We start from the raw sequence: 11,854 nt of genomic DNA, 5'->3' as shown, positions 1-11,854 counted from the left end.
AACTCAACATTTACCTTAGACCTACTGTTTGCACTGGCGGCTTGGTGCACAAACAACTCTCATGCCTATTCTTACACCTAGATTGTTGGGCATTTCAAAATCTTCTATTGTTTTTCTGCAGATAGCCAATGAATGTTTGCTTCTACCTCCCCAAGTTCGATTCATGCTACTCAGAATGGAGGTGTTGATAAAAGCAAGTTCTGAAGGACCAGAAGAGATCAGCAGTTATGGTACTCACCGATGTGCAGCCACAAATAAGCAGATTGGAAGCAACAATTCCACAATGACAAAAATGCTGAGTTTCTGTTCCCAAAAAGTCTGACAGGCATTCTAACCTATTCCCCGTATTTTTGTTTCAATGCAACTTACTATTATCATATATTATCAATATCATACTATAATTGGGGACTTTTCCTCAAGCATAATAATAAGCCTTATGACAAGCCCAGTAGCCAAATAGGGACTTCCGTATCTTGGAGCTGAAAGTCTATTACGCAAATATTAGCATGGCTTTGTGGAGGAGTTTTGATGTGCAGTTGAAAACATTGCTAAAGTACAAATTGCTAATAAGGAAATATAATGTCTGCACCAATGGAAGCATCTAATGATGTAATATATGACCATCCCATGCTCTCTAGGCATTTTTATCCACCTACTGAGTCCTCCCCAAGGACCTGGGATAGGCAGATATTGTTGTTGATTGATGATGATTTGGAAAAATATTGATTAGCTCTTCCAGTACACTGATATAGAACATGTTAAGCAGAAAGCACACACACACAATTTATTTATTTGCTAAATAAACACATTTAAAGATGACCTTGGATAAGATATGAAACATAAAGTTAAGAAGAGACTTGGACAAGAGATTACACAGTCCAGAGACAGAAGCAGAGTTTATTGGAGTGGGCATCCATAATACGTTTAATAAATAATAAGAAACTCAAGATAATCCAACCTTAATTTTCTTTAGTATAACATGGGACAAAGAAAAACTTGGATAGGCTTTCAAGACTGTTGTTATACCCTATGCTAATAAAGTAGCATTCCTGGATCCCTTCGCATACCTCAAAAGGCTGACAATTGGTGACCCAAGATTGTAAATCTGGTGTTGCATTGTCTTTCCGATGATGATATAATTGTTTTTAGTGTTTTCTTGGCCTGGTGAATTTATAAATCTTCGTGTAGCAATTCTTTATGCATTCTGCTATATAGCACAGGTAGTCATCATTTACCAACCACTCATTCAGCAACTATCTATGGAGATTCTTCAGTCATTCAGGTCATGGTTGTTCCAAAGATGGTTTTTCAAGAGGCAACTGAACTTTCTGTTTTTTCTTTGAAAACTTTTCACTTCTCATCCAAGAAGCTTCCTCAAAAACCAGAAAGTCCAGTTGCCTCTTGACCTTTGGGTCATCCAGCAATTGTTTGAAGTTGTGATGGTGCTAAGTGGTACTTACAACCAGTCCTTGAAGCTTTGGCTTTCACACCATCTTCATAGTTACATCATTTGGGCACATGTCAACCAGCTGGCACTTATAATGATTGCAGCACCCTCCCCACCAGGTCACTGATCACCATTTGCAACCTTCCTCTGTCACCTTCTCATAAGCAAAGTTAATGGGGAAGCCAAGCACGGAAGATCACAAGTTGCTCCCATAATTCTACTGTCCTTTCTGCGCTAACCTTGCTTCCTCTAGCCTCCCTGCCCTCACCCACCACCTACAATGAGCATCCCCCCACCCCGGACTGCCCCCCCCATTCTTTACCTGGGACTCCAACCACCTCCCTAAACACCTTCAGTGTTCAAATTGAGATTATTGTACACCAGAAAGTGTCCAATAATCATTTGTATCATATGCATACAAATGAAATTCATTATAATGAAAGGGGTGTATATTTCCTGGAGACAATTTATATAGTTATTTAAATGAAATAAAGCAAGCAGACTCTTGCCATAGCAGGGGGAATAATGCTAGGCATAAGATTAAAGGAAAAAAAGCCTTTGCTACCCAAGGGAAAAAAATATTCACTCCTGAGCTTCTACAATTCCTGCAGTTCAATCATGTGGCAGAGTTAAAGATAAACAAGCCAATAGTATTTCAATTTAGCTATGATGGTGCAGTATCCACAAAATTGAGGAAACCTTGAGGATAACACAGGTGGCTTATGTGACAGGAACAGCCATCTTATTTTATTTATTTTTATTTATTTGTCATAACAATATAACAATATATATATACAAGCGTTGCATAAAGGGTTATATAATATATGAACGTATATATGAGGAGAAACGAGGTACTAAAAACATATATATACATAGAAGAAGAAACAGTAGGACAGGAACGGTAGGCACGTTTGTGTTTTTATGCACGCCCCTTAGAGTCCTCTTAGGACTTAATTGTGAACGTCTTGGGATCAGCACTTTTTGAAAGCGAATTGTCTCTAGAGACAAGCAACTCTGCCCGTATCGGGTGAAACCAGCACCGAAAATAATACGCTTGAAAGCACCGCTTAGGCTGGAAAGCATCTTTAAAACCAACAAAAAAAACAAGGCCGCCGTTTTGGCTAAAACCTGTTGATAAGCTACTAAGCCGTTGCAATGAATTTATCCAGACAATATTGTGGCTCAAAGACGAAGGGAACGAATCAGTCAGGAGCCGGTTAAACGCGCGGGGACAATGAAAGGAAAGTTGGCGAGCGCATTCCTGCGAGCGAGGCAACCACCCCACGTTTTCTTCCCTAAAAAATTTACATTTCTGTGAGAGGAAAGGTCACAGGGTTGTGCAGTAGGCGGAGCACGGAGGAGAGGGAGGCAAGCGGGCGGGCAGCGCTGGCTCCAGCGAAGCGGAGCCTTTAGGGATTTCTCGGCGGAACCAGCCGCGGAAGAGAAGGGAGTGCGCGGGGCTGAGTGTGTGTGTGTGTGTATGCGCGCGCGCAGACAGCAGCCGCCGGGGAGTTGCGTCTTCCTTGGCCGAGGGAATATGCTGCTGCTGCTGCTGCTGCTGCGGTTGCTGGCCTCCCGTTGCCAAACGGTGCCTGGAAGCCACGAGCGGTGGACGCAGCCCTCGGCGGCTTCTTGCCGAGGAGGACCGTAGCTAGTTTCTCCCTTCGGCCGCAGCTTCCTTTCCTCTCTCCGCCCGCGGATGCTGTAGCTGCTTTTCAAGCGCTTCTCCGCCTCTTCCTGGGGATCATGGAGGAATCTCGGTCTGGCATCCTTGCCGAAAACCTGCCAAGCGGCGGCACCACCACCACCGGCGGCAGCAGCGGCCAGGAAGGTCCGATCTTGGCCTGAGGAGACCCCAAGCTGCCCTCCCCACCTTCTAGCGGTGGGTATTTGCTAGTGATGAGCCGGGAGCCGCGCGCCTGTTTCCAGCCTGGGTGCATCGAGCGCTAAGGGGCCGGGAGCGGGGGGGGAGGGGGAGAAAGAGGAAGAACGAAGCAGCAGCCTTTCGGCTCATAGAAATGCTGCATCCATTCCTGCTCCTTCCTCCCCCCCCCGCCCCCATTGAGCATGGGAGGAGAGGGCACCCACTCCGTACTACCTCGGCGGAGACAGGCAGAGCGCTTTGAGGAGCAAGCGCGTTTGTTTATAGCTGGCTCCTTTCCCCCCCCAGCTTGGTGATCCTAGACGACGAAGCCAGAGTTCAAGCAGGCATTAAGGGTGCTGATTCAGGGTGTGGGTGTGGCCCGTTGCCCGTTCCTTATCGGGCCCGTTTAGTTCACTTCCCCGCCTAATATGCTGACTCGCTAATTCTGTACTTAACTAGCGAATCATACCTGCCAGTAGGTGCTTCAAGAGGTCGCATTCCTTTCCTTTATGAGGAAGGGGAAAAATGGAATTGCCTGTAGGTTGGCATTTACTGGGGGAAAAGATCCACCCACGACGATGTGCAGTTTGAACTGTCACTCCCCCTCCCTTTTCAGGGTTTGTTTACATCTGATTCAACAAGAATACAATTCTAACACATCTGTGATTCTCCTTTTTGGGAGAAGTTTTGGAATGGTTAACAATTAAAAATGGTTTCTGCTAATGTTACTGCACTGCTGTATATGTTGTTTAGGTGGGTAGAAATACTTCACTGTGTTCACCAGAACTCAAGCCATTTAAAATTTAAAAGGGAAGGCTGATAATTTTCATTTCTGGCAAATACACACACACACACACTCTCTCCTGCCTTTGTGTGTAAGGGTTTCCAGGTCTTTAGGAACAAATGGATAATTTTTGGACTTTTTTTATTAGGTTTTGTGCAGTGCTGTGCCTGTCTCTATTTATCATGCATGTTAAAATGCACTATTGATGACATAAGCTGTCTTACACATATAAATAGAAAATATTTGCATTATAGTAGATTTTTCTATTTTCAGTTTTAGGTTTGCTTCATCTTTGAAGTATTAGTAGGCATGCTTGCAAGGATTTGCATGAAATATATCTTTAATTCAGGGGTGAGATCCAGTAGGTTCTGACAGGTTCTGGAGAACTGGTAGCAGAAATTTTGAGCAGTTTGGAGAAATAGTAGCGGAAATTTTCAGTAGCTTGGAGAACCGGCAAATACCACCTTTGGCTGGCCCTAGAGTGGGGTGGGAATGGAGATTTTGCAATATCCTTCCCCCAGGAGTGGGGAAGGAATGGGGATTTTGCAGTATCCTTCCCCTGCCACACCCACCAAGTCACGCCCACAGAACTGGTAATAAAAAAAAATTGGTTTCACCACTGCTTTAATTACTATGTCAGATTTAAAAAAAACAATCTTGAGCTAAATGTACAAATTAAAAAGTTATACAAATTGCTCTTTTCTGCCTAAATAATAATATACAATCCTTTTAGTTTGGGAATATTTTCCTATTCCTAGTTCCTAAAGGTATTGAACATATCGGACTTAATGTACCTAGTTCCAGAACAGTGGGATAATGTTATAATTTCTCCAGATGTTGCTGAACTGAATTTCCACTTGATTTAGCCAAAATGGCCAGTGATGATTTTATAGTTCATGAATATATGGAAGACAAACTTTAACTAAAACTAAACAACCCATGATCTATCAGAGATAACAGAATGATCCCAGATGGACAAAAAAGCAGTGGGAATGGGAACAACTTCCAACTTCCTGACAGCTTCCCCATTGAGTTTCCTTGTGGGAAATTGGCAGGGAGCGTTGGAAATGATGATCACGAGACCATGACTGGTGCAACAGTGTAGAACAGCCACACCTTTGCTAAATTTCAATCCCACAGGAGTCCTGCGTCCTGTAGGATTTTTCCTATCACATTTTATTTTCATTTTTTGTTCACATTTTTTCAAAGAAACTTAAAAAAAAACAGGAAAGGATAATAATAAGGGACAAAGTATTAGAGATATAAATTTCTGATACCCTTTCTGTATTCTAGTGATTTAAAAACCTTTAATCCATTTTTACTTTGATTTGATGCTTATATAGTTGGGCTTATCTGAAAGGCAATTTATATAAGCACCCTTAAGAAATGAACATATTTATTTGTATATTTTGGATAAACTGGTATAATGCTGATAATTTACACTGGGAAACTGATTGACATTACTTATGATATACCGTATATACTCGAGTATAAGCCGAGTTTTTCAGCACGTTTTTTGTGCTGAAAAACGTCCCCTCGGCTTATACTCGGGTCTATACGGCTTATACTCGAGTTTTTGTTTTTTTTTAAGCCCCTCGGCTTATACTCGAGTATATACGGCTTATACTCAAGTTTTTTCTTTTTCACATTTTACGGACGGAAGCCCTGCGGTGCAGTGAGAGGCGGGCGGGGAGCCACCAGCCTTCTCAGCTGAGGGAGGGAGGGTTTCCCCAACCGGTAGGTGCCTCATTTCCCACCCTCGGCTTATACTCGAGTCCCCAGTTTACCCCAGTTTTTGGGGTAAAATTGGGGACCTCGGCTTATACTCGGATCGGCTTATATTCGAGTATATACGGTATATTGAATCATAGAACAAAAATATTTTAGGTAGTCTGACCCTGTAGATATCAATTTCAGGTCTCCTGGTTTTTAATTTTTTTCTGCAACGTTTTGTTGTTGATTCAAAGCTCGATATCTTCAGTGTAATTATAGATTTGACTTTGTGGTTTATTTTTTCACTTTTTATTTTCTATTCTATTTTCTATTTGAAAAATAGCTTTTTAGAGTGTATAATAGTACCATTTCCACCAATGATGGTTATTTGGTTCTATCTGTCTAATAATTTTAAATAGCACATCTTTGTCAAATTTATTTGCTTTAAGTGATTGTGTTTATAGAGTCCAACAATACATAAAGGCATTTTGAAGTGAATCCTTTGATTGTAAAGCAAGAATAATTATTTCACATATTTTTAAATCAACATATCATGCAAAAAGATAACTCTGTATAAAATGAAATTCACAGGGTATGTTTAAGGAAATACACAGAGATGAGACTTAAATCAAGGTAAAGAATTTCTAGGGTTTCAAAGTATATCCATGTAAGTTTTGAATGTGAAAGACCATAAAAATATTGCAAAGAATTACATGGTATAACTATGTTGACCTGATGAGACAAGCAGTAATCAAAGTTAGTTCTGACCAAAATTTATTGCCTTAATTCTTAATAGTCTGACGATAGGATAGGATAAGGATAGGATAGGATAGGATAAGATAGCATAGCATAGCATAGCATAGCATAGCATACTTTGGCTCAGATACACCCACATACTGGAAGGGGATCAAAACATTAGATGGTGCCACCCATTATATACAGAACAGTTGAAGAATACCATATTGAAAAGACTGCATCTTGGAATGGAAGAGGATTAGAATTAGAGGGGTAATGAAGAACCGGCCCTCTTTAAGATTACTGTTTGAGAAAATGATAATAAAAAAGAACATCTTTCTGTTCTGCCACAAAACAATACTGCACTTAGTTTCTGGGCGAATAGCCAATAGCAGCACTGAGCTTTTAGCATTGTAACACATAGCAAGGTAATGACTCAGGATGGTGGAATAAAAGAACAAAATATTTCTCCCCTCCCCCCCAAATCTTCCTCAGCAATTCTGTAATCCAAATAGCATTGCTGGTTTTTGAAACAATAGAAATGTGCATGTGATGCATATTGGATGGATGGACAGACATACAGACACAGACAAACAAACAAACAGATATAAAGATAGATAACTTGATAGCATCGCAGGAGCCCAGGAAGGAACAATCGTTCTTTTGCAAAAAAGAATAAGTCGGATATGGAGCTCAACTAAAGTTGATATTTTATGGATTATAAATAAGGAATGGGATAAGAGAGGAAGAGAGATTTGTTTGTAACCTTTGTTTATACTTACGACGCAGGTTGTAAGTCACTTTTTTTATATATTTCTTTTTTTCATAAATCATATTTATGTTGGTTGCAGGATCCTTCGGTCACATAATTGTGATTTTTAACCTTCCCAGCTGGCTTCCGACCAGCAAAACCAGTGGGGGAAGTCAGATTCATTTATAACACTATGATTCACTTAACTAACTGCAGTAAACAATGACAGGAAAATTAGGTCCGGTCATGTGATGACTCACATGATAACTGCATCATCACTCTGACCAAAATTCTGGTTCCAATTGTGGACATACCTGAGGGGTATGATAACTTATGTATTAGAGATTTGTGGGGAAATGAAGCAAAGCTGATTTGTAGGATCAATTTGTAGGATCGGAATCAGTGAGCAGTATTTTTGGGAGTGGTTGAGTCTGCAGAGAAAGAAGTAATAGCTTGGCGTGCTCTTTTGAATGAGAATGCATTCAAAATGCATTAGATTTTCAGAGCTTACAGAAAGGAAAGGAGGAATCAAGCAAAGAAATCAGTGTGTTGCAAATCAGTATCATCATGGTCTTTGCTTTGTCATTTCTAGAGTATGTTGGTCTGTAGCAAGTGCTATATTAATCTAGTTGCCTCGACCTTGAGCCAGAAAGCAATTAGGCTGTCATAAGTAAATTGACCTCATTTCCTGAAAAATACTCTTAGTCAAAATGCCGAAGTGCTTAGACACTAGTTTTATCCTTTGAAGATGGTGTTGTTAGGCCATATTTCAATCTTCCTTTACTGAAGGGCATGTATATATTATATATAGCTTTACTATTAAAGCTAGAGACATGAAGCTAATTGAACTATTTCCTGTTCTGGTGGTAGAAAAAAATATTGCATATGGGTCACTAACATTTTGGAATGGAATGGATTGAAATAGAATTGTGGCTAATCTATATATGCAAGATTGTCTTGTGATATGTTGTATTTATATTTATACTATATTATTTTATAAGGCTGTGCAGTGCTTCAGATTCATCTTGGAAGAACATTTTCAGAACATTCAAAACAGAGCTGCAGCCATGCAGTCGGGAAAACTGATATGGCTTCTTTTAATGAGTCAAAGATAAATGCTGTGACTATCCCAAAAATCTTTTCCAAACTGAATTCAAAGCAAACCACAGCCTTATTTTGCTTCTTTAACCATGATGGCCTCCGGGAGATCTGTTGGACTACAGTTTCAAGAATATTTATTTATTTATTTATTTGTTTCAATTTCTATACCGCCCTTCTCCCGAAGGACTCAGGGCGGTTTACAGTTTATATCAAGTCAGCATGAAGGGAAAGTCTTTTGTTATCTTTGAACAATTGCTGTCAGAATTATTGTTAAGCGCAGATGATGCATGAGTACTAATGAACACATATTATACAAGAACTTTGATAAAAAAATCAGTAACGCCCATAATCACAAAATAAGACATTGGTGTATTCATTAGGAGCTTGATATGAAATTGCTTTATATTTGGGTCGTTAGGTTCATCCTAGAGCTGCACATATATTGCAGATCTGTTTTCAAGTCAGCTTCAGCCAGAAAAGTCAGTGGTCAAAGAAATTATGAACTGTAATTGGAACAACATAGTTCAGTGCCACTGAGCTAGTCCAATACTATTAATTTTTGATAGGCACTTCCTTATGAGAACTCAGGATTCAGCTTTCGATCTTGATCATTTAAGGAATATGTTTTAGGCACTTCAAGACAAGATAACTAGTAATACAATAGTGGGAAGGCACTGAAGAAAAAAGGAAAAAACTGATCTGTTTAAGTTCATGGTTCAGCTGTTGCACTGTCATAATTTTAACAGTCCAGATGGGTCTGGAAATTCTGAGATTTGTAGCTGCAGTCCATTTGAAAGGCATAGGAGTGGAATAATGAAATTGATGGCGCTGTTTATAACTAACTTTATTATGTAAGGGCACAGCTGTATTTTTTTTTAGTACTGTAAGAACAAAACCAGATAGTTTCAGACTCCTCCACATTTCCCTATTTTGTTCAGTCATGATTCATCAAACAGCTTTTAATTTGTCATTATTATTGTTTCAGTTCTATCTTTTGTATATGTTTTATATTTATCTTAGACTTTTTGTGGTTTTGGTAATTAGTGATTTTTGTTCTTGAGAAACAGTAATTTCTGGGAGAAAAGAACTTGCTTATATTGGTTCTTATACATCAAATGAAAGAGAAAAAGCAATGTTTTCAAAACACATTAACAAAATTTGATGTGTTTTTGATTTAGAATGTCATATGGGTTCATTCGCCGTGCTTGCACTTATTAACTCATGTAAATCTACTGGCACATGGAAAAGAATTATGAACTCATCTATATATGTGAAATTTGACTTGCATATCTGTTCCCAGTTCTGTTCACAAAGCTGGGTTTATGTCACCTGCAAAGCCATAATAGAGTTCGTCTAACTTAATGTGTAAACCAAGGTTATGATTTGTAAACAATACCTTAATATATGCTGATACAGTTGGTTGTGACTTATTCTATAGCCGTGGTTAAACCAATAATAGTTGGCTTCATATTATGCTAGACTGATGCTGATGTCCAAGTGGACTAATGTCCAAATAGACAATGTTTATTTTCAATCCTTAATGCAGGTTTGTAAATGTCAGGTAGATTGCTACTATCATATGGAAGTATTCTTGAGGGCAGGCCATAATTGTGCAGAATGATTGTGTAGTGTTAGTGATCATACACGAAATTGCTGCAAGGATTGCAGCTGTAACTTATACCCTTTGTGGCTCTGAGAGTCTTTCTGGTGGGATCTACAAAGTGTGCTAAATACATAACTATTTGGCTTGTTCTTAATTCTTTTTTCTAGTATTCCCTGATGCCAAGCTGAGATTTGTACCAAATGAAAATGCACTGCAACAGCAGTGTGTAGTACAAGGAGCAGTTGTGAGTATTCTTTACAGTTATCGCCTTTATACACTGAACGAGCTGAATAAAACATTGCCTTTTCTCTTGGGACCCAGTTGAAACTAAACAAAAGGCTTTGGATATTCTTGCTCTTATCCAGTGCCCTGTTTTCTCTAGTAGATTTCACAGGCATTCTTTTTAGAAAAACTGATCTTAATCCATAAAGCCAATTTCATGTGCCATCTAAAAATCAAAACAGAACTATGGTACTAAGCCTGCTTACATATAGCATACTCTTGCCTCTTCCTTCTGGGGGTTAAGTGAGCCATTATTTCCTTCTTCAACAGACAGACACAGAGAGGACCTACCCTACATCCTGCAATCATGGGTTGAGCACTTGTTCACAAAATTGTGGTGACATGCCATTATTACAGCTTTCGTTGGAAATATGCAGACAGATTCAAGTCTTGACAGCCTGGCAGCTTTCACTTCAATTCCAACTGTTCATTTTTTAAAAATAGCCTGATAAAAAGAAAATGGATTATGGTTGTGTAGCTATTTTTTTTACTTTTTCTGTGAGAAGAGAAACAAGGAGATTTTTCTTACTTCTGAAGTTGCTACTGATTTTCATATTTCCACCGGTCAGCTGTAAGGAGCACTGATTACCTTCTCAAATCAACAAGAGTAAAAACAATCACACAGCTGATTTCAAGACTTTTTGGAAAGATTGGATGAGTGGAAACAATGCCATCTGCAAGTGCTGTTAACAAAGATACTTTGAGAAACAGATTGTGTTCCCTTTTCTGTTTAATTGTTTATCAGTGGATAGCTGGGTGCAGATAAACTGACAAAGATGACCTTTTATTTATAAAAATATTCATTGGCTGTTTTCTGTCCCTGAATTAACAATACAATAATATCCACTTAAAATGCAATAAGTAATATGAAAAGAATAAGAAAAAACATTAAAGTAACAAAAAGCAAGCTGAAAGCTGAAAGCTTGTTGAAATAAGAAAACAATTTCTAAAGATAATGTCTAGGATAGAGTCTGTTAAATATTCCTAGGAAGGAATTTCTAAAATTGTGTCTCAAGAAAATAGCCAGCTTGCTGTTGAATCTAGTATTCTATTATCTCTATTTGTCCTGAATGGAGTTGAAGGATCATGCACAAATGCACAGCTTCTTAGATAGCAATGCACCAAACTAGAAAAAGTGCAATTAGAGCAAACTGGAATAGTAGGATCAACATGGCTTACATTTTACACCAATTTTTTTTTTACTCTTTTTAAAAGCAGTGTCCAGTATTACAGTAATCAGATTTCAGTATGTGTATTAGTGGCTGGATCTGCTTTATCCAGGGAAATTCTGAGCAACATAGTTGTTACATGAGTTTTTGCCTCATTGTATGACCACTTTCACCACAGTTGTTAAGTAAATTGCTGCAGCTCTTAAATTAGTAACATGGTTGTTAAGTGAACCTGGCTTCGTTGACGTTGCTTGTCAGAAGGTTGCAAAGAGCGATCACATGATCACCTTGGTCACATGCTTTTATGATACTGCAGCAGTCATACATATACGCCTAGCTTTCTAATTTTGATCAAGTGACCACAGGGATGCTGCAACAGTTGTAAGTGTGAAAAACTGTCATAAG

General features: G+C 39.0%; 1 protein-coding gene across 3 annotated transcripts in view; it reads left to right on the top strand.

Annotated features, from left to right (window-relative positions):
- The first annotated feature begins 2,879 nt into the window (after positions 1 to 2,879).
- Positions 2,880 to 11,854, top strand: part of NCOA7 (nuclear receptor coactivator 7) — a 76,007-nt gene continuing 67,032 nt past the window's right edge. Inside the window, exons 1-2 of one of the 3 annotated variants that reach the window (XM_058172338.1) lie at positions 2,880 to 3,329; positions 10,166 to 10,242. The gene's annotated coding sequence lies outside the window, so the exon portion shown is untranslated. The remainder of the gene's footprint in view (positions 3,330 to 10,165; positions 10,243 to 11,854) is intronic. The other 2 variants (XM_058172320.1, XM_058172330.1) reach the window with 2 other exon arrangements.

Source organism: Ahaetulla prasina, chromosome 1 (genome assembly GCF_028640845.1).
Source record: "Ahaetulla prasina isolate Xishuangbanna chromosome 1, ASM2864084v1, whole genome shotgun sequence".
Classification (NCBI taxonomy): Eukaryota; Metazoa; Chordata; class Lepidosauria; order Squamata; family Colubridae; genus Ahaetulla; species Ahaetulla prasina.
Note: the sequence above shows the minus strand (reverse complement) of the source record. Positions and strands in the feature narration are given on the sequence as shown.